Here is a 23955-nt window from a genome sequence, read left to right as displayed (position 1 = left end):
TGCCTAAATAGAAACTGCCCCTGGTGTCCATGGGCCTCAGCTTGATCCAGGGACAGGCTCCGTGCTCCTGGAAGGCGAAGGGTGCTGAGCAGGCCTTCCTGCCTGGCTGGAGCCCTCCGACAGGTGGCAGGTATAAGCGGATGCTGGAGAAGGTTGCTCTGAGTGCTTCCATGACGTCAGAGGAGGTGGCTGTACGAGGTCCAGGATAGGACTGTGCCAATTGCTTCTGGCTGGAAAGCCACAGAAGGTTCTAGAGCTGGGAGAAGAGAAGATGGTGTGTTCAGACATCTGATAGGAAGTGACTACCTTGGCCAGTCACCATCTCCAGGGCAGGATGGAAGGGCAGCGTGTCATCGTCCTATTTATTGTGTGTGCTCTTCGTTGATTTCCAAGCTGACCAGCAGCCCCAGACACCTGCTGATTTCTGTCTCTGTGGAGCAAGTGCAGCAGATGGAGTTTGCTAACTAAAGGGGTCGAAGCCAACCTCTGGAGACATTTCAGTTCACCTGTGAATGCAATCTATCTCGATACAGTTCTTGCTTTGATTTTATCTTATGCTATCCATTAGGTGAAAACATTAGGATTTGGATACTATTCTCCCCAAACTCCCAGAAAAAATTGAGAAATGACAGACCTTGGCCATGGGGAAGCCCCTGGAATCTTTCCCTCTGCACAAACAAGTGAAAGCTGAGGAAGGGATTGAAACACGTGAACTGAATTGTGAACGAAGATATGCAAATACATCAAAGTCAGTAAGGAATAAATACACCACAGCATAATGTGATAAATATGTGGGGTGCTCTGTTTCTTAATTTTTAAGTTCTATCACTCACCTCAGTGCTATGAGAAATGAATACTTCAAGTAAAGGAAAAAACAAAGGCTGTTTTTCAATGTTTTGAACATTGTACAGGTGGTTAACTTTGTGTGTGTGTTAGAGAGAGAGACAGAAAGTTGGAAAAGGGAGAGGAAGATAGAGGGAAGAAAGGAGAGAGAGAAAGGACAAATGGACTGAGATGGCAAATTAAGACTCTGCCGAGGCGGGGAGAAGGTCCTCATCTTTATACCCTGAGAGAAAACATCTAGTTATATTTAAATTTCTTATAATCTAGTGATCCTCAACCTTGAAAGGGTTAAACCTCAGAACCACCTGGAGCTCTTGTAGAAGGGAAGGTGGTTAAAAAAAACAGTGACATAGATTTAATCAAAGTGTATTATGTGCAAGTTGTAAATATCACAGAGGAATGCCCTTGTGAAATTAATTCATGCTAATAAACATTAAAAAAATCAAGCATAAAACAAACAAAAACCTGAGTTGCTGCACCTCTGAATCAGAATTTCTATTTCAAAGTCTATGGGCTGGGCCTATGGATTGGTTGCTGTCAATTTCCAGGGTGACTTTGGGGCTGCTGGCTGGGGTCACACTGTGAAATCTTCTGTTCTCATTTTTTTACCCTGAAACTTTCAGTGCAAATAACCTCAGCTGGGAGGGTTTTTTTTTTCCCCTATAACATGGAGACAACAAGTCCTGAATTCTATCCACTCTCATCTAGTCTTCTTTCTCTGATGAGCCAAAGGGTTAGAATGAGCCACAACTTGGGAATAAACCACAGCTTTCAAATGCTGTCTTAGGAATAAACACCCTCTCCTGGTGCCCTCCACGAACCTCAGGAGCAATTCCTCTAGGTTCTCTCTTCTCAAAGTCATTGCAGATCACCTTGTCCCACAGTCCATGATACAGATCAGTATTTTGCTTTCATTGAATATTCTTTCATGTGCATGCACCACTGGTGTCTGGCAAACCATACAGTCTTTGAGGTGAGAGTAGATGAGACTAATCTTGCAGGAATTATTTTACAGCAGAGACTGAGGGGCAAGAGTGGGTAGGTTTTTCTTGAAATTCTAGCTTGGGGACTCTGACTGTGTAATGCTTGTAAGCTACTAAAGGACAGACAGTGATGATGTTTAATTTGGTTGTTACAGTGTATAATCGCTCCATAGCTAGACAGGTGTTTAATAAAAAAGAAACATCACTGCTCCAAGTGGCAGAGACTTGATTCCCAACTTACATATTGTCTGCATGGGGGAAGGTCCGATAGGCATGGAGAGCTATCCACCAGGGGCAGGATTGATGATGTAGAAAGCCACTCGTCAGGGCTGGGGTGGGGTAGGGAGAGGCTCATCCTAGAGGTGTTCTTGATTTCATCACTGTGGATGGGTGCTTAGCAAGTATCCTGTTTCGACTGTGACCTTCTCCACTGCGGGATGAGCTAGACGATTGCTGACCCTAAGACGTGTTCCCCCTTTTTTGGCCACAAGCACAGTAGCAGGCAATCATGTTTTATTCTGTCCTAATCGGTGATCAATTTGAGTCCTGGTCTTCCAGGAAGTGGCATTGTGATAATTCCAACAGATCATCTCCATGAAGTAGTTTGAAAATTTGAGTTCATCATCGTCATGGGAGCTTAGGATGAAAGGTGTGCATCCAGCTCTGTGTTCAAAATGAGTCTCGTGAACTTTGCTGCCTGGGCTGGCCTCCAATAGTGATCCTCTAGATGTCAGCCTCTGTGGGTGTCAGCTATTGGCACCTAGTGAGTAGAAAACTTTGATGTTAGGAAGTGGACAGAAGAATGGTGCTCATGATCTCTCTCCTGGCCTGATGATCATGCAGTCATCACATTGAAAAATGCTAACCAGAGCAGTGGGTTCTCAGTCTGCATTGTCAATCAGAAACTTCTCAGAGTTTCTAGAAATGCTGTGTCCTTGGCCCCATATTAACCTGTTAAATGGGTGAGTTTTGGTACAAAAATATGTATGTGTGTGTATATACGTATACACACATATACACATATATATGTGTGTGTGTATATATATACATATATATATATGTATATGTATATGTATATATATATATATATGTATATATATATATATATGTATGCTCCTAAGTGGTTCTGTTAGGTGACTATTTTCAGGGAAATGCTGGTTCAGAGTAGGAATGAATCACTCCCAGACTTTCCCTCTGTAGCTCTAACTTAATTCTGTATGGCTGGTGACTTTCAGAACCACATATGAATTCCAAGTTTTCTCTTTGCATATAATTGCTAAAGAGAGAATTTTCCACATGAAAGACTCTGACTATATTGAAACGAAACGCGGCTCCTTCTTAAGATACAATTTCCCTGGTGCTTAGTTGATTCAGAGTAATTGTTTTTAGGAGGAAAGAAAATATTTACCTCGGCCCATCACTGGAATATTAATTGATATAATCAATAGAAATCGGGATAGTACTATGTTAAACGCAAGCTATTTTTTCCCCCTAGGTGTTACACCACCATCATTTTCTGAGGACTCAAGATGTCACCTCACAGGACAGAGATCTGTGGTGTACAATGGGCTGGTCAGGTGCTAGAAAGGGAGAATTACAGGGAGGGAAAGTGTGTCAAGCTTAAGGAAGAAACTGAGAGCGATGTCGGGGAGAACTTCCTCCCCAAGCCTCCCAGCCAGGTCAGCCCAGCGATTCTTATTTTCTCCTGTTGTCTGCATCCCTAAATTGAATGGAGAGCAAAAGCTTAGTCTCATGAAATCATAGATACAGAAAAAGTAAAGGGTGCAAAAGATCACATTGTATTTTTGGTTCATCATGGGGCTTGAACTTGGGGCCTCCTAAATGTTGTCTTTGAGCTTTTTGCTCAAGGCGAGTGTTCTACTACTTTGAGCCACAGCGCCACTTCCGGTTTTTCTAGTGGTTCATTGGAGATAAGAGTCTCATGGACTTTCCTGCCATGGCTGTTTTTGAACCTCTTCAGACTTCAGACTTCAGCAGATTTCAATAGCTAGGATTATAGGTGTGAGCTACCAGTGTCAGGCTCACATTGTATTTTTTTCCTTACAACTACAATCTACAAGTATCTCCACATGAGATGTGTAAGACCAGGGTTGTGTGTGAGTGTGTACAGACATACTTAGGGATGATGCACATAAAACTATGCTTCTCTGTCCCCACCCAATCGTGTGTGTGTGTGTGTGTGTGTGTGTGTGTGCGCGTGTGTGTAGGGTACATAGGAGAACATTTAAACTGTGCAGGAAGAGTCACCTTCTATGCTTAGGTGCTGGGTGTCCCAGGGTATGCTGAGTTGTCTAAGACTTGTCATCTGTTGAGGCATTTCTTCCCATGAGCAACTTTGCTGATCAATTTATATCCATGATCTCACTTAATCTGCACAACAGTCTGGTGAGGCACCTACAGAGGAGCTATATTCTCAAATTTTACAGATGAGGAAATTATAGGGGAGCAAGGTTAAACAACTTGCTTAGGTCACAAGAGGTTGTAAATGGCAAAAAAAACCCTTTAGTTTAATATTGAAGGTCATGCTTTTGTGATTTTAGTTGCAAACCAGCCTCTTGGCATTCAATCTGGGATTTCTTTTTGTTTATTAATTACATTGCTTTTGGAGAAACTCTTGGCTCCAGAAATCATTCAAATCCTCCTGCATAGTTTTTAAAGTATGCTTGAGTTACTCAAATATATATTGACGATTAGGAAAATGTTATTTAAAGCTGTCCTGGAGGCTAGGAGTCCAACCTTTATTTAGTACAAGAAGATTTTAACATAGTGACTAGGAATTCATCGAGGAAAAGATGTCATCTCCAAGAGAACAAATTCCTGCTGTAACACAGGGAGACTTTCTTGCACAAGACAAATTTTCTAGAAAGTTGCAGGGTATAAGACAGCCTGTTTTTCTTTCTTAGGGGCAAAACGTCTCCAATTCTTTTTCAATCATTTGTCATTTAGCATTTCTTGAACATATTCCAATTATTCTATAGTCCCTCAATCCATGGTAGCCACACTCTGGAAGTGGTCTGATCCAGGCAGGAGTGGTCTGACAGAGGTAGGAATGGTCTGACCCAAGTAGGAAGCCTTCTTTGAAAATACTTAGTATCCTAGCAGGGAATGGGATACAGCTCCTTCACAGCTATCGTAGTTATCAAGAAATGCTTTTTCCCCACTAGGATTCTGATGTTAGTTTGTCCATTGGAAAGGTAGTATTAGACCACAATGGCACACCTGGCTAGGTCACCCCAGAGAAAATGAGATTTCTTGTGGGAACCTTGCCTTCTGTGCTCAGGAAGTCTTTGCTTTGCAGGTTCAGAGTCCAGTGCTTCTCTTCTGGTTACTGTGGAAGTTAATCACACCCTTCCCTGCAGCAGTAGCACAGTGGTGAAAGAGCTGTCATCCACAGGAGCTGTCAAGTTCTAGGAACCTGCTTAAGCTTGGCACCCAGCTGAAGGTCAAAAAGGGCACAAGTTTTATATTTTGCATTAATAATTTATGATCTGTGTAGGTAGATTCATTTAGGGAATTCAGAAGGTGTGTTCAATGTTTTCTTAAGACCACTTGTATTTTCTTCAGAAAGCTCAAGTTAAAGCATAATAATAAACTTGCTTTGGGTCTCCTTTTCTTCCTTCCTTCCTTCCTTCCTTCCTTCCTTCCTTCCTTCCTTCCTTCCTTCCTTCCTTCCTTCCTTCCTTGTCTTTCTCTTTTACTGGAGTTTGGACTCAGGACCTCATGCTTGCTATTCAGGCCCTCTATGACTTAAGCCAAATCTCAGCCTAAGAAGCTTTCTTTCTAAAGGACATCTTATCGTTTATCACCGACTGATTGTTTCTAAACAGTCCATTACCAAAGGCAGCCATTCTGACCTTTTGTGTTGGCCTGTTTGTGTCCACTTTTGATTTGAGTTGAATTTCCTAGCTTTGTTTATAGTTCACTATTGAAACGTGAATGAACTCAAACACTGGTGGAAAAATATTATACTTCTCGCCTTTTTCTTTTATAAAGACTAAAAAGCAAATTGCTATGCTCTACTTTCCCTTGTTAGCAGAATAATATTATGCTTGGTGAATAGGGCTCTACGCTCTGGTTTATTCAAGAGCTCCAGAGACTTGCTAGAGGTGTAGGAAAATGTCAGAGGAGCCCCAGTCAAGGCAGCTGTGAGTGTTTCTCTTGGGCAGGTAGTGTTGGTCCACTGTATGTGGGGCTGATTCTCCTTACGGCTTTGGGCCAGGGTGGCTGAGAGCCCTGAGGGCCTTTGCCTGTGCTCTCCACATCGGGGCCTAGTGTCATTCGCAGGTGACTGTCACCTGAATACAGCCTCAAGCCCAGCGGCACCTTAAGATGTGTCTAGGGGAGGGCTTTTTATCCCCCAAACTTAAAAAGAGACTTATTTTTCAACTTTAACTTTTCAGACAGGAATTGAATAGATGACTTCTTGCTAGATTACCCTACCAGGCATCTTTTTCTAAACTGTCTCAAGTCCTCTATCGAAATAGGAATGCATACATAGTGAACTCTACCTTTATTTGTTTCTCACAATTCTAAATATTGTCAAATGAAAATGGCCAATAGCACGAAAAAAAAAATCCTCCGCAGAAATTACTTCTCCGTGCTGGCTAAATCCGTACACGCATGGAATTTTGTTCTTTGTTAGGAGAGAGATTAATGCTGCATTGGGTGACACCCCCCCTCCCCTTTTTTGTTTCTCTTTCCTTGGACAGCAATTAAAAGATGGGTTCTCCTGCTCTTTGGGGCATTCTCGTTTTCAGGGTTCTCATGTTTGTTACTGGGTTAGAAAGAAAATTCTGCTTATTCACTGGAGATGCCTGTGGATTCGGAATCTTATTTTATTTAGTTTGATTTAATTTATTGTATTTATTTTCACCTTTATGTAAACATTTATTTTCACCAAAATGTAGAAACAGTGGTGACTGTCACATACGATACTGAGGAGCAGAAAGGGGATAAGCAGGGAAAGAGAAGTAGGGGTGGGGTGCTGATGTTCCTCTCCTGGGTGGTGCGGTACGTATTAATAATAAATAGGAAGGTAGTGGAGTGGGGGTTGGGGAAGCTTCCAGAAGCAGGGTGGCCCGGTGTGGGGCTTGAGCTGGCTCCCACCACCATGCCGTTGGAATGCCTGGGCTGTGAGATGTACCCACTGGGAAATTCAAAACAAACAGCAAGGGCAGAGTGTGGGGTCCCCCGCCACATATCTAGGCCTGGGAGACAGCCGGTCCAGGTCACCCAGAAGTTTCTATGGCTTTCATGAGCTTGGTCCCCAAGGAGGAGTTGAAAGCCTCTACTTCCCCTTCCCCGAACTCCAGACATGAAATTTGGCCCATTCCTCTGAATTTGATTTGTTTTTTTTTGGGGTGTGTGTGAGAAGATGCTGGAACTTTGACATCAGGACTTTTGGCTTAAGCCTCCCCGCTGTCTCCTTTGGCTCCAGATGCTTCCTTCTGCTATTTGGTAATAGAGAAAAAACAATGGGTGCTGATGCTCCTTGTAATCCCAGCTACTCAGGAGGCTGAGATCTGAATTTTAAGGTTCGAAGCCATCAGGGACAAGAAAATCTATGAGGCTATATTCATCTCTCTGGAGATTATGATTTCCTGCAATCAGGTTTCTTGTTTTCCCCCCACCTTGTCCACCTATTTTACTGTGAGTGTCCCCCCGCATCCTGACACCACCAGTGGTGAGGAAGATTCTAGTCTCCAGCATTGTCTAGAGTCTGTGTGTTCCTGGCAGTATAATATTCACTATTTCCCAATTCAGTTTGAAGAGAATAAATCAACCCTGCCTAAGGCAGAAATGTGGTGCATAGTAAAACAGAGCTAGGAAAACGCTGGTGCCATTGGAAACCAAGGAAGGAAGGAAAGAAGGAAGGAAGGAAGGAAGGTACAGGAGGAAGGTACGGGAGGAAGGAAGGAAGCGAGGAATGAAGGGGTATAGTCAAACCTGCTGTGCTCAAAGCTTGTCTGATACACAATGTCTGGTCATGGAGTCATCATTTGCTGGCCATATTTCTTGTGGAGAGGGGCTGGGGTCGATTCCAGGATTCCTCCAGGACAGTTCAGTTCCTGCAGCATCTGGTCCAGTATTGGGTGCAAACCTATGTTCTCCTCTTTACCCTGGGCAGGGTTTCTTTCTGGGTCACCAGTGGTCTTTCCAGTGTGGCCACTGAGTCTCGGCCTCCTTTGGTTTGTCAGAAATGAGTTCATTTCTTCCTTATGTTCCCAGGGCACTTCTGGGACAAGGTGCCGGGCGGTGCGTGATGGTGCCCTTCTTCAGTTCTCCTCCAGTCCCCTGTACTCCCCCTGCTTCTTGCATGTGCAGGAGGGAAATTTGGAATTTTAACTGGCTCTTAGCGAGGGAGCTGAGTGTCTGGGATTAGATGGAATCCGATGATGCTTGGGAATTTACCTTCTTCAGGTTTTTCCTTGGGCAGGGGGCATGAAGAGGAAGGATTTGTGCTAACACCTGGGTAGGGAGCTCAGCTTTGTGATCCATCTCTCCATTTTCCTCAAATTCCCCCTATTAACAGAAAAGCCCTTCTTCACATAAAGGGAAATTCATGGGACTTAAAAGCGTATGCTTCCCATCATTCATGGAAAATTACCATGGAGTGGGGGGGGGGGGGATAAGCCAGACATCAGTGGTTCATACCTGAAATCCTAGCTATTCAGGAGGCTGAGATCTGAGGATTGTGGTTTGAAGCTAGCTTGGGCAGGAAAGCCTGTGAACCTCTAATCTTCAATTACCTACCAAAAAGGCTAGAAGTGGAGCTGTGACTCAAGTAGTAGAGGGCTAGCCTTGAGCCCAAAAACTCAGGGAGAGTGCCCAGGCCTTGAGTTTAAAGCCCTGAACTGGCGTGCGCGCGCGTTTGCTCACGCACGTGTGCGTGCACGTGTGTGCGCACGCGCACACACACACACAATAAAATAAGTTTGTGGAGAGAGAATATATTATGAAGTCTATTTGGATGGCTTTCCTGAGAAGTGTTACCAAGAAATACAAGAAGGAAAATTAACCACTTCCCTGTGTGTCTGTTATATGTGGGGAAAAATGAAATAATCCATTTCAGTTGGGCTACAAATTCAAATCAACAAAAGCACAATCGAAAAACCCTTTGTACAGGAGAATTTGCCAAGGTGTAGCTATTCCTCAATAAACTACACATGCAGAAAACAGCACAAGAATATATGGTATTTGAATGAGAGTGTCATGAATGCATTAAAGTACACACAAGAACTTTATTAAAATGTTTCCGGGCTATGCTGTGTTGGCCTTTGTAACAAAAACATTGTTAATGCACTTATAATACTTCATTTCCCGAATTTGTGGGAGAAAAGATGGAGTAGAGGAATAGAACAAAACCTTTGTTAGAATCAGTTAAGTAGTAGTAAAGTTTTTACTATCTCATTTTGGTAGAGATTAAAACCCAAATGAAAGAACTCATTGTGCATATAGAAAAGAACTTTCTTAGTAAATCTACAGAATCACAGAAAATCAAAGAAAGACTTAATAAAAGGGATTGTATCAAACTAAAAACTTTAAGCATGGTAAAGGACATAGCCAACAAACTAAACTGACAGCTGACAGAATAGGTGAAGATTTTGGTTGGCCTAATATCCAGAATATACAGAAAGCTTTAAAAATCAAACCCTCAAAATCAACAATCTGATTAATAAATAGTCTAATATGCTGAAGAGAGTCTTCTTAGAAGAAGTGAAAATGGACAATATGCACTCAAAGAAGTGCTCAACATCTCTGGTCATAAAAGAAATGCAAATCAGGGCTCTGAAGGTGGCTGAGTGGTAGAGCGCTTGCCTTGCATGCATGAGGCCCTGAGTTTGATTCCTCAACACCACATAAGCAAAAAGAAAAAAAATCTAGAAGTGGTGCTGTGACTCAAGTGGTAGAGCGCTAGCCTTGAGCTGAAGAGCTGAGGGACAGCGCCCAGGCCCAGAGTTCAGGCTGGACCCCCCCCCCAAAAAAAAGAAATGCAAGCCAAAACAACATGGAGATTCTACCTCACCCCACTTAGAATGATTATCAAGAAAATGAATGATGACAGATGTTGGTTAGGATGCATCCAAAAGGCAACCCTACTACACTGTTGGTGGGACTGTAAATTTGTTCAACCATTCTGGCAAGCAGTGTAGAGGTTCCTCAAAAGACTACACATGGAGCTTCCCTATGACCCAGCAATTCCACTCCTGAGCATCTATCCAACTGACCATAAACAAGGCCACACTAAAACTACCAGCACAACCATGTTCATTACAGCATTGTTTAAACTAGCCAATGTATGGAATCAGTCTAGATGCTCCTCAGTGGATGAATGGATCAAAAAAACATGACATATGTATATATATATATATATATATGTATATATATATAATGGAATTCTACTCATTCATCAGAAAGAATGATATTATGCCATTTTTAAAGACAAGGAAAGACCTGAAAAAAAGTTATGTCAAGTGAAGTAAGTAAGGCTCAGAGAGACAAAGTCTACATGTTTCCCTTATATGTGGAAACTAGATTATAAACTTATGAGTAAATATGTTGGGTGGTATGCCAGTGTATACAGATGTATTAACAGAAATATGACAGATCCAAGGAGAACTCAAATAGCATAATTCCTTAGAAGGGTAAAGTCAAAGTTCAACAATGTAAACACTAGGAAGCAGGTAGTTGAAAGGGGGTGGAGTGGAGTCCAGGAGGCAAGTTGTAGACAAATGAAGAGGAGAAGAGGGGGAGAAAGCAGTCAAGAATCTACAAAATGAAGGAGAGGGAAGGGGGGGTGGGGGAGGGATGGATGAGAATGATAAAGGAGTGACATTGATCAAGATGCACTGCATTCATAAATTGCTTTGTTAAATGGAAACGCCTCTGTGCAGCTACTTAAAGACAGTAACAAGAGTTTCCTGTGCATACCCTGATTTAAGCTGTTATACATTTTAAAAAATACTTTTTTTTCTTTTTAACCTTTGGGATGAAGAAAACTCCTGCACAGTAGAGTACTTGCTAAAATGGAAAAAAATCTACCTGGTGGTTGGTGAGTGTTTAAATTGCCTGAGGCAAGGCTTGGGAAAATGTCATTGTTAGGTACATTTTGCATAGCTATATCCATCTACCAGTCCACGTGTTTGGCCATGAATGCTCTCTGTGCTAAAGGCACACATGAATAATGCACGGTTGGATCCTTAAGGCATAGGGGGGTCAATGTCTGCAAGGCCAATGCCGAGAGAAGAGCCAGCGGCTGGCCCAGACCTGGGGCTCTGTGTTCAGAGGAAGTGCAGCCACCTTCCTGGCTCAAGTGTTCATAAGAAAATCAATGCACACTCTTTGTAGGTGAGTTAGAATTCAGAGTGTATTACACACCAGGAAGTTAGGAGTCAGTGAATGAGGCTTTATCATTGAGCACACTTTCATCCTTCATTCCAGTGTAGTCTGAGAAAGGCAAAGCACACATCCTGGACCTTCATGAAATTTCTTTTCCCTTTCTCTCCTTGAACCTGCTCTGTCTTCTTTTTCTCTACTGCACCGTGTTTCTTTTGTGCAGCGGGGCTCACCTGTTTTCTGCCTCTCACTCTGCGCTCTTGCGTGGCTGGTTCTTGGTTCTTCTGTCTGTTTTCAAGGCCTGGTCCAAGACCCAGCTCAGATGTGGCCTCCTCCCCCAGCTGACTGTGTAATCTGGAGCAGCTATTTTCTCAGCACTGGCTTTATCTGTTCTCCTTTCTACCCTGTGGACGAACCCAAACTGCTGTTTTTGACAGTACTGAGGTTCGAACTCATGATCTCATACGTGAGTGGTATATCCCTCTCCACCGCTTCAGCCCTACTTTTTGCTGGTTAATTTTGGCGATAGGATCTCATAAGCTTTTTATGCCTGGGCTGGTCTTGAACCACAATCCTTCTGCTTTCGGAGTCACTAGTATTGCAGGCAGGACTCACTGGTGTCTGGCTAGCCTGAACTCTTACTGTGGCAGAGTCAATGCTTCTTGTGTTTGTGCTACGCCCAGCATAGTTTGTGTGCCAAGCATGTCAATAAATGCCTGTCAGTTGAATAAATGGAAGTGTCACTTCTCTTGCTAATCATATGCATTTTCCACTTTGCTCCAAACCCTTCAATTGGGCTGGTGGCATGGAGTGTCTCCTTGGCTGAAGGGCGCAGATCCAATCAGTTCTCTAAGGTCTCCTGTTTTCCTCAGATCTCCTGTGTATCCACCTGGCGCTTACCTATTTAGTCTTTTTTTTTTTTTTTTTTTGCGGGTAAGTGTTTGACCGGCAATCGAGAATCAAAGGATTCTTCGTCCACTTGTCTTAGAGACAAAAGGAAACAGATTTGTCTCCTTCCATGAGCTGCCGCCACCGCGCTTCTCTGGGCAGTTGTGTTTTGGGGCTAATCTTTCCATGCCAACAAAAACTTGGCTGAGGCAAGGGCCGAGCCAGCTGACATATTGATCTTGCTCTAAATGGTCCTGATTGGTCCCTCATAGCTCATGCAGAGCCGAGTTCTTTCTAGATCAACTGTTTCTAGGTTCTCTTCTCTCAAAGGCATGCTTAAAAACCCAGGTACAAGCGATTCCCTAAGCAATGCAAGGTGGAAAGGGAAGGGCTTTTGTTCAGTGTTCAAACTTCCTGCTCTTCACAGGGAGACAGAAGGGGCCTCATTGATATTCCTGAAATGATCTAGGGTTTGTTGAGAGTTTGCTAATCAAATGCCCACTCCTTTCTGATTCCTCTCTGCTCAGCCTTCAGGAAAGCGCTGGCATCTGAAGGGAGCGAGCGTGAGAGGTGGCGGGGTGCCAGCCCTCGTTGGCTGTCTGCTGTCTGTGAGCCATGCCAAGCCGCCATGTGGCTACTTGTAGCAGAAAACAGATTATTAATTGCTCCCTGAGAACTCTCTCAGGATTTCGCCCATTCCTTGACTTCATTCAGGTAGCAATGGTGGAAGATGTTAGAATTACAAATACAAGGGCAAGGGCACTTCCCCCAGTCAATAACCCTGCAAAGGCCAGTTTGCCCACGTCTTATTTCATGTGTTTTCATATCACTCCCTAGTGACGCAAGTGGGGATGAACTGATAGAGAAACAGAAGACAAATGACACTTCTTTTTGGAGCCACGGGTCACCGGGTTGCGAAGCAGATGAGTATGAACGGTGTGTGTGCTCCAAAGCAAAGGAGATAAAAATGCTGACAGTGCCCTGGCTTTGATTGGATTTATAATATTACAGGGAGTCACTGGAAGTGGGAGACGGAGATAGGAAGGGTGAGGTAATGTGGGGGTGAAATAGGAGGCCTGTTTACGGCTGTTCAGTGCTCATAACTCAGCTACTTTGTTTTGCCCACTCAGTGAACTGACCTTCCTCAGTCATCTTGTTTGACAGCCTCAGAGAATAAATCCCTCCCTAATCTCCCTCGGCAGCCTGGCTGGTATAGCATGAATAGAGCAGCCTCACACAGAACCAATAAGTTCACTTCCAGAGGCAAAAGGGTAATTCATTCTGCCTGCTTCTGCTCACACTGACCTCACAGTTCCACGGGTGCCCAGCCTTCCAATTAGTGCTAATTGGTACCAATGGTAGTGAGCGATTCCGTGACAAGACTCTGCTGAGATGAAGGCTGAGACCCCTCACTCATTTCCTGCTGCCTATCACCCTGGAGAGGAGGCGCGTGGGGACCACAGCCGGAAAGTAGTTCACCCTTACTAAGAGCAGCAGGCCTGTCTCGTCAGAGTCCACAGATGCTACTGTAAAAAAAAATCACACTTTAATTTTCCTAGCAAGAGGAATTTTGCCAGTGCATCTCTGGATCTCACTTTGAAGTGGACATGTTCAAAAGTATACCCCTAGTACGAAGCACCCTAATTATATATAAGGTAAGAAATCATGCTGCCATCCTGCCTAGCAGAGCGGTGGGAGATCTTTATGCCCAGAGAAATGGACTTTTCACAGGCCGCCATATGTGTCAAACTTCCTGAATCAAGTTGTGGGGGCGGGGGGGGGGGGGGGGGGGGGGGGGGGGGGAGGGTGGGCACTGAGTGTTAGATCTCTCGATTTGATGGACAGGAAGAGACCCGCAGAGAGCACATTCACTGGTTCCTCTAAATGAGTAACCATTGCAAGTGGAGACTCCACTAAAGAGGTTTTGGGGGCCTTGGAGACAGATATTGACAGGAATATATAAACAGCCAGTGTACATTAGTGAAGCAAAGGCTGGAAGTCATCTTCTTTGACCATTATCTTGGAAAAGGTAGTTCATTTTCTGTACACATATCCAAAGTAGGCAGAGTTAGTTCTAACAACTGTCAACGGCCAGTTATAAATAGCTCTCCACTTAAAACAAAGCCTCGTCTTTCAAATGACAACTTGGAAAAAAATTCCCTGAGCCTCTTCCAGCATTCACCAGCTGTTCCAGGGTTACGGTCAAACATCAAGGACCATATAATGAGCTCAACATATACATAGGAGTGGGACCTCCAAAATGTCCAGGAAAGGAATCTCATAAATCATTTTTTACACTTGTTAGGTTCTAGAAGTGTTTAAAAGTAGTTTCTAAGGGAAGGATAACTTGATACTATACATGAAACCTGTTGTGACCAATAGCAAAATTTACTCACAAGGAACAATCCAGTCCAATATAATTTGGGGGAAGATTCTGGAACAGTGCAGGTCATTTCCCCATGTAGAAAAAGTAGGCACATCCTACTATAAAAAAAAAAGAAAAAGTAGGCAGTTCCTCTAACAGCCACCAGATGGCACCATAAGACCAGCACTTGTGCAACCAACATTCGCAGTATCCAGGAGAGGCCGAGGAGCGAGACTGCAGTTTCGGGGTAGATGGAGAGTCAGGAAGAATAAAGGGCGTCAACCATTTTTTTTAAATTTACTTATTTCTTTTTTTAAAAAGTCACATCTCCTCAAACAGTTCTTTCCCAAAGAGTTATCTAGCATTCATGAGCCCATCTGACCTATTTTAAATTGCTTTTCTTTACATAGTTGTAGAGAAGGGGTTTCAGTTTAACATGCCAATGATGTATGCAATGATCACGATCAATATCACCCCCGGTCATTCTCTCTTCCCCCCTCCCCCGCCCCCGCCCATCCCGTTATGTTTCATGGTCCCAGTTTTCACAGACACAAAGTGAATTTGATGATGATAGTCACCCACCATTCCTCTCTCTATGTCCCCTTGCCCCTTAAATCTGACTCCCCTCAGACAAGGCATGCTTCTCATCTGATGTGTGTATTATGAATTTAAACTGCCATGTTATAGCTCAACCATGAATGCAGGCTCTAAGTGATGCTTTGGTACATGGAAATACTGTGTCATGTGTGAATCAGGTGAGACATAGCTAACGTCCATCATTGCTTTATGGTGAACTAGTCAAAAATCCTTTCTTCTTGCTTTGAAAAATAATACAGTAATTATTGTTACCTATAGCTACCCTACTGTGCGGTATGCACCAGAACAGTAACTTAGTGCCTGTTGGTGAATTGTTCCACGTCTCTTTTATCCCTACCATTAGCCTATTCTATTCTATTCTGTTCTCAGGGTCTGTAAGATCACCTCTGTTAGATTTCATATGTAGGTGAGATCACACAGTATGATTTTGTTGTTCTGTTCATAGCCTGTATCGCTTCACATACAAATCTCCAGTTCCATCATCCTAAATGCTGGGATATTACTCTTGGTTTTATATGACTGAGTGTGTGTGTGTGTGTGTGTGTGTGTGTGTGTGTGTGTGTGTGCATCTTACATTTCCTGATCATAGCCCCTCTCCTTGTCCCCATTTCTTGGCATGGTATAGCATTCCCGAGCTAGCGTGGGAGGGGAGATGTCTCTTGGACAGACTGATTCCAGTTCTGTTGGTATCTACTAAGCCTTGGGATGCTGGATCCTGTTTTATCTTATTTTGGGGAGTCTGCATGCTGTTTTCCATATGGCCACACTAATTTTAATTCCTGCCACCAGGGCGCAAGAGCTGTCTGGCAACTATGATATTTTAAAAATAAACCTTAGATGATGAAATTTTCTTGCTCACCTCTGTGATGGCTTCTGAGCGCTTGTGAAGCACATGTTGGGTTTCAGACCCTGGCGGCGGCCCCCTCTTATCAAGTCCTTCTCGCCTGTTGGACTCCAGTTACACTTGGGCTCTGTCTCTGAGCTGTTGGGCTGTAATGCTCAAGGCTAGGATCTACCATGTGAGTCACAGCTCCACTTCTGGCTTTTTAGTGGCTAACTGGAAATAAGAATCTCATGGACTCTCCTGCCCAGGCTGGCTTCAAACCTTGGTCCTCAGATCTCAGCTTCTGCAGTAGCTGGGATGATAGGTGTGAGCCCCCCTCCCCCACTTCCTGGGCATGCATGCTCATTCAGGGCTGTTCCCAGAATTGCTCCACACACCTGCGATGCTCTCATGCCCAGCTTTGCAGATGCCAGAGTTTACCCACCAGCTCTCAACTACCATCCCTGTAGATTAAGAGGAGGAAATCAAAAGTTCAACACAGGAATGCCCCAAGGAATCACTAATGTTCTGACAGAAAAATTAGTCACAATTTCCCTTTCTCCCCCTGTTCCCTTCCATTTTTCTGCTTCTCATCTATCTATCTATCTATCTATCTATCTATCTATCTATCTATCTATCTATCTATCTATCTATCTATCTATCTATCTATCTATCTCTATCTATCTATCTATCTATCTATCTCTATCTATCTATCTCTATCTATCTATCTATCTATCTATCTATCTATCTATCTATCTATCTATCTATCTATCTATCTATCTATCTATCTATCTATCTATCTATCATCTGCAGGGCCTTGCTTATGCTAAACCGGTACAATTCCATTGAACTACAACCTCAGCCATTGCCTAACTTTTGTGTGACCCCCAGTGGGACTGGCTTTTCCAAACATGAATAGAACTTTCTGAAGTATTTTGTTCACTGATGCTTTGAATCAAGAGTTTTGTTGGTGGTAAACGAGTGTACTCTTTATTTATCTCTAAATGCTTTTCTAGTATCTTGCTTACTGAAATAGAATTCATTCACTGAGTATAGAATTTTTGTGAACCACAGACCTCTGCATCTGTTTCCCAAGTAGCTAGGATGAAGGACTTTTGAGAAGGACAGGAAGGGAAGTGTATATGAATAGATCTCTGTTCAGCAATATTCCTGTAAGTGCAATAATTACTTAAAAAGAAATTAAAGGGGAGAGGATACCAAAAAAGAAAGAATTTTTGTGAACCATTATTTACCAGTAGCAAAATATTATTCCATTATATCTTACCATGCATTTTTACTGCTAAAAATTGACATCGGACTTATAACTTCCAGAAAGGTAGAGGAGAGGAAAGGAGTAGATAGAATTTGATGAAAACAAAGGAAGGCAGACAGGGGAAAAAGATACAGATAAAAAATAAAATGAGAAGTAAGCCAGGCCCAAAGAAACATAGGTCCCATGGTTTCCCTTATTTGCAATATCTAGTATATGTCTGAGTCAAGCAGAAAAGGTCAGATAAGATGATGTTAGGGAAATGGACCCTAAGATATGTATTCAAGTGTTTTTTTCTTTCATGCGATTGTTTCTAATACATTTATAAGATTATTTCTTTGTTGCTTTGTATGTCCCTCCCCACAGTATAACCCCTGCTCTCACTGTATTTAATGTCGGTATAATTTGTGGAGGGGAAGGGGAAAAAACAAATTGTTTAAATAGGGACACAGGTGAACCCATTGCAACAATGAGATGTACAAGTCATTATGTTGAAAATGAACTTTACAACTTTGGTGGGGGGGGGAGGATTGGGTAGAGGGGACGAGGGGAGGATGGGAAGGGATGGGAAGGGGAAACAAAGGAGGAGGCTACAATGCTTGATAAGAAATGTACTCATTATCTTGCCCATGTAATTGTAACCCTTCTGTACGGTATTTTCACAATTAAAAAAAAGAACAAAATGAAAGCATAAACTAAGATGGAAAAGGTATGCACAATAAGTATGGTTAAATTTGTCACTTTTTACCCAGAAATTCTCAGAATAGATTAAGAGTTACTAATAGTCCAAAGGATAAAACAAACACCAAGCTAGCTACATGTAATTTACAATGACACATATATGAAATGACTGAAAGATATGCTAGCCAAGAAAAAAAACAAAGAAAAACTGCTTTAACTATATACCTACCTACCTAACTAACTATATATCTAACTATCTAACTATATACATAACTGTATATATTTTGTTTGGCTAATGTAACTGTATGTATCTAACTACATATATAAATATCAAAAATGATTACTATATTATGATAAAAAGAATAATTCGGGAGGAAAATGTAACAATATAATAATCCCAATTTTGTAATTGCTTGTAATACAGCTTCAAGCAACGAAAGCTGAGTTGTTACGAAGTAAAACTGACAAATCCACTGCCACTGTGGTGAGGTTTTAGCACATCTCTGTTAGCAATTAGTAGACAAAGATTGGGGGTAAGCTATGGTGGATTTAACAATTAACAATAAAATCTTGCTTTCATTTCCTTCTAGAAAAACTGCACCCAATATAAAGAAAACACATTTACAAGGATTCTGCCATTGTGTCTGCAAGACATGAAGAGAGCCTACACCAAAAACAGGGCCCATGGATGGACGGAGAAGAGCTCAGGTGATGTGATTTGCTATTTACTAACCATGCGCCCAGGGGAGAGAGGGAAGAATTGTGGAAGCCAGTCAGTCAGATGGACAGCCATGCCGATGACTAGAGAAGCCACCGTGGGTTTGCACAGGTGAGTTCCAAGTTCACTTCAAGGAGGAAGCCGAACTTGCACTTCCTGGATGTGTTCCATCATTTGAGCCATCTTCTGGCATGGCTGGTTTCAGCACCATTGCTGAGGCCGGCGCTCTGTTTGGTGGAGAGCTGGGATTGGCAATGCTACTGGGCCCATTGGTAATACTTAGGGGGTGTGATGACCAGCCATGTTTGCTATGCAGTGCTTGCTAAAAACTGATTGGCCCTGTGGTGGTGTAGGGAAAGGCTTTATCTTTCCAGTGGGTCCTAGAAGAAGATGCTTGTTCCTTAAAAGCGATCTCTAACCAGGAATCGGCTGATGATGCTCCATAGGAAATGGACTCATTACCTTGCTCATGTAATAGTATCTTTACAATAAAAATCATATATAATAATAATAATAATAAAAGAGAATAAAAAGAGCTATCTTCCATAAGGCCTCCAGAGCTCGGGGATTGCTGTGGCAATTTTCATAGCAATACAACAGGAAGAACATGAGGAAGGAATATGAGGAAGAATAGTGAGCGAGCGAGTGATTTGTTCAGCTCCAGGTGTGGACATGCTGACCGTGGGGTGAATCCCACTGTGGCTTCCCTCGGGTCTCCTGGTGCACCGCTTTCTGCCTTGGAATTTGCTTTCTATGTAGCATCAGTGCCAAGGAAACCTCGCCACTGCTGTCCATGTCTAGTCACTCAGAGCCACTCAGCCAACAGCTTATTGACCCCGGGAGGGGTCGGCCATGCTTCTCAGCACTGGAGCTAAGGGAACAAACAGCGGAACCTTTCCTCTGCTCACTCACTCCACGTCCTAGAGTCAGAAGAACAACTACCAACAGAGAACTTTCTGAGCGTGGTGTGGTGGCCAGTTAAGTGCCATGCGTGTTGGGGAAGAGGGGTGGTCTCCGGACAAGAGCGGTGGACCTCAGATATAGGTCTGTTGAAGGAAAGACAGCTTGGAGGAAGCCATGATGGGCTGGGGGAGGAAATGTGGGTGAGTGAGGCCAGAAGTGATAGCTGGAAGAACTGAAGGAGAAGGAGCAGTGCATGCTGGTTTGGGGGCCATCATAGGCTATTTCCTTTGAGTTTTCTGCATGCATTCCAGCTTTCCTCAGCCCTGACACGAGGATGGGGCAGTGTGTGTGTGTGTGTGTGTGTGTGTGTGTGTGTGCCTCAGCTACCAGTCCTAATCAATTCTCTCTTCAAGTCCCTTTATGGCTTCCAGGCAAAAGCCAAGATCCTCACATGGCACTTGTCCTCTTGGGATTTGGGCCTGGCCTCGGTGCTCACAGTTTCTTGGATAGCACTTGCTTCTTTCAGTCTAATTCCCTCACCTGGGATGTGAGCCGCAGTATCCTGTGGTGGGTCTCGGTGTGTGTTTGTGTGTGTGTGTGTGTGTGTGTGAGTGTGTGCTTTGCACCTGCCGCAGGTATCCCTCTGCACCCTGGGCCTGGTCAATTCCTACCCTGCCTCAGCACCCCAAATATGTCCTTTAGGAAGTTTTTCTTTCCCGACACCCTGACGTCATTTAATCAAGTACCATTCTAGTGTGTTTCCAGAGCCCTTTGTGATTATGACATGAATGCCAAGGCATGGAATCATTTTTTTTCTTGTTGAAATTAAAAAAAATCTCAATCCTTTTCAACTTTAGTAAGTCTTAGGTATATAAAACGTGCTTAGTAAATGTTTTACAATAGAAGAAACCCAGATCTTTTGCAATGCATGATTGGGCATGTCTGTCAACAGCATTGATATTGTAGAACCTCAGGTTGGGTCAACTTGGGGAAGTTTTATTTTATTTTAATTTTTGTTGGTTGTGGGGCTTGAACGCTGGGCCTGGGCACTGCCCCTCAGCTCTTCAGCTCAAGGTGAGCGCTCTACCACTTGAGCCACAGTGCCATTTCTGGTTTTCTGGTGGTTCATTGGAGATGAGTTTTGCAGACTTTCCTGCCCCGCCTGGTTTTGAACCGAGATCCTCAGATCTCAGCCTCCTGAGTAGCTAGGATTACAGGCGTGAGCCACCAGTGCCTGGCTTAGAAGTTTCATTTTTATGTGGCAGTATTTCCTGTAGGTGGCCAAATAGAACGATGATCCTTTGGGCCTTGTCATTCTCAATTACATTGCATCAGCACTTTTTCTAGCCTCTGTCTTCTCTCATTTTCATTTCCAATGCAAATATTTCCTAAACCAGATGATGATACAAAAATTCCACATTGGCATTGTAGGAGGGAAACAAATGCCCTGGATTTGGTCATGAGTCTTTAAGAGCCAGCATTCTGAGTTTCTCTTCAGTGACCCAATTTAAATTACTTTGAGGGAAGAGAGGAAAGGAGAAATCTCTTTGGCCTTCTGCCTCTTTGTTTGCCTGGAACGTAATTACTATGAATTTAGGCCTTGGAACCTAACACTAAATCATATTAAGTTTATTCCGCTGACCTGTGTCTGAGTACCACGAGATGCTAAAGGCACGGCCAGTGCCGGTTTTGCTTCTGCCACCGAGGTCTTCTCCAGTGATACAGTAACAGGAATCTTGGATCCGCGTTGATTCGGTGACTTGTGTCTCCCCGCTGCATGTAATGTGTTCCTGACCCCACACGGCTCTGGCTCCTCTCCAACCTTCTCAGGGTGTCTGAGAGGAAAGTGGGTCAGGCCACACTGAGCCATGGAAGCAGGCCAGAGCCGAGGCCAGCCCGGGTGGATGGACAGTGAAGTGGAGGCTCCATGAGCTGTGATATGGAGTGAGGCTGGGCCCGGGCTGAGCTCTAGCCCTACTCTGTGATGGGCAGGTGGGAAAGAAATCCTATAAAGCTGGGAGAGCCTGGAAGCCCATAGACTGCTTAGTTGCTTTGATAAGGAGTTTGAAGCTTCTTTTTTATTGTTTTAAATTTATTTTTGTTGTCAAGGTGATGTACGGAGGGGTGACAGTTACATAAGTAACAAGTACATTTCTTGTCAACCTTGTAACCCCTTCCCTCATTTTTCTCCTATTCTCCCTTCCCCCTGCCCTCCCCAAGTTGTACAGATCTTTTCCAGCATATTGTCATGTGAAGATCACTGTTTCATTGGTTCCCCTGTCCTTTGTCTCACCATTCTGTGGTTCCCTTTCCCGTCTCTACTGGAGCTTCTTATCCAAGGTGGAGCAGTCCCAGATAAAGGTTTATTGGGCTTCCAGGGCTCTTATCAGCTGAGGAGAATTCAGGCCCATTGGAGGGAAACGCTTGTCCTTATCTAGCTCCACTTCCTCAGTGAGGGAAAGAGCCCTTGTGGACTTCCAGCTGGACTTGGGGCTCTTCAAGGACTCGTGGTTCTGGGGATGGGGTGCTAGTGGTTGAAGAATGTTTCCTATTTCAATCCTGCTTGGGTTTATTCCTCCTGGACCAGGGCAGGAGAGAGGTCATTTTGGGCTGGGCTTGGTTGATTCTCCCCACTTCACAGGGCTCCTTTGCTGTCAGCAATAGGCTCTTCTGCACTCTCAGAGAAGCCTTGTGGGGCTTACCTATCTGTAGTCTGGTTGTTATTATGCCAAGTGCCTTTAATGACTTCCAATTGTCTGTCTGATACATTCCCAACTCCTCAGGCCCACATATGAGACCTTTCTCTCTGAGGGCCACTTATGTCCCCACCGGCCAGGCTGACCGCATCTCCGTGAAGTGATGGACTATCTGTTCCTCCCCATGGCCCTTCCTGTCTTCTGGGTCTGCCCATCCTCCTGGCCCTCATAGAGGCTGCCTCCTCACCTCTCACCATACCTCTGTCCAACACCAGTGGTGTGTGACTCCCTCCGCCACTCCTCTGAAGCCAGGTGGACTGGCCAGACTCTCAGACTCTCTGAGTCTGGTGATCTCTGATAAGAATGAGGGACAGAAAGTGGAAACAGAAGAGGTGGGTGAACCATACTTTGCAGGAGTAAGCTGTGTGAACGTCCTCTAAGAAAGGAATGCTTTTAGGACATGGGACTTTTCCGTTGTCCTCTGAGGAATGGCATGTCCCCTCCTCTGGTCAACATGGAGCCTGCTCGCCATCCACAGGGGCATGGCACCTCTGACTCTTCACAGACTTTGGGGTTCCTATGGCCGAACTCCTCAGGACAAACTTGCGTACTATGTTCACATGCATTCGAGTACATTCGAGGACATTCTCAGTGACTGGCAGCTATCAGTCCTCTTCGTAAATAGGCAGATATGACTTATGTAATCCTGGACATGGAGGTGTTTGTAGGGCACTTGGCTGTAGACAAAAGTTGATTAGTTATGCACACAAGATCAGCAGAGTTAAGATAAACACGGGCATGGTCTATAGTTTGAATTCCAAAACTGCTAGGTTGAGAAAGACTCAAGGTAGAGGTTATTCAAGGTGTGTGTGTGTGTGTGTGTGTGTGTGTGTAAAATAGAATTTTACTCATCCATCAGGAAGAACATTATGTCATTTGCAGGATAATGGATGCATCTGGGAAAAAAATTATGCTAAGTGAAGTAAGCCAGTTTCAGAGAGACAAAGGATGCATATTTTCTCTCCATGTTCTACTGAAGTTATATATACCTGTAGATGTAAATACACCCAGGGTCCTATGTATGTTTACGAGCATACTCACTAAAGCATCGTATATGAAAGGGAGGATTCCCAGGGTGGGACACTCCTTTGATCGACTAACGTACAGTGCAACAAAATGAATGCCAGGAGGCTGGAGCATGTGTCATGGTCATGGGGGGATGAGGTCAGGGGATGGGGGTAAACAAGGAGGAGGAAAGGGAGGTGAATGTAGTCATAAGAGGCAATGTTCACTTGTGAAAATGGAGAGGTAGGAAAACTGAGGGAGTAGGTGGGATTAGGAGATGGAGGAATGAGGATGCATTGTACTCACACACTGATGTGCTGAATCGAATCCTTTGCACAGCTACTTAAAGATAACAATAACAACAACAACAACAGTAATAAAAGTTATTGGGAGATATACTCCAGGAAACATGGGTCAATATGATGATAAAAATTCCTGAAGAGCCAGAGAGCAGTGGCTCACGCCTGTAATCCTAGCTACTCAGGAGGCTGAGATCTGAGGATGGCGGTTCAAAGCCAGTCTGGGCAGACTTTGAAGTCAGACTCTTAGCTTCAATTAATGACCAGAAAACCGGGAATGGCGCTGTGGCTCAAGTGGCAGAGCACTCACCTTGAGCTGAAAAGTTGAGGGACAATGCCCAGGCCCAGAGTTCAAGCCCCATGACTGACCAAAAAAAAAAATCCTGAACAAAATGCCAAGATGCAATGTGAACTCTCACATGAGCTGTGATCTCTCACATGAGCTGTGTACATCCTCCAGTGTGTGT

General features: G+C 43.8%; 1 pseudogene; it reads right to left on the bottom strand.

Annotated features, from left to right (window-relative positions):
- Positions 1 to 23955, bottom strand: part of LOC105990509 — a 68621-nt pseudogene that overhangs the window by 6189 nt on the left and 38477 nt on the right.

The sequence above is a fragment of the Dipodomys ordii genome, unplaced genomic scaffold, assembly GCF_000151885.1.
Source record: "Dipodomys ordii isolate 6190 unplaced genomic scaffold, Dord_2.0 Scaffold65, whole genome shotgun sequence".
Classification (NCBI taxonomy): Eukaryota; Metazoa; Chordata; class Mammalia; order Rodentia; family Heteromyidae; genus Dipodomys; species Dipodomys ordii.
Note: the sequence above shows the minus strand (reverse complement) of the source record. Positions and strands in the feature narration are given on the sequence as shown.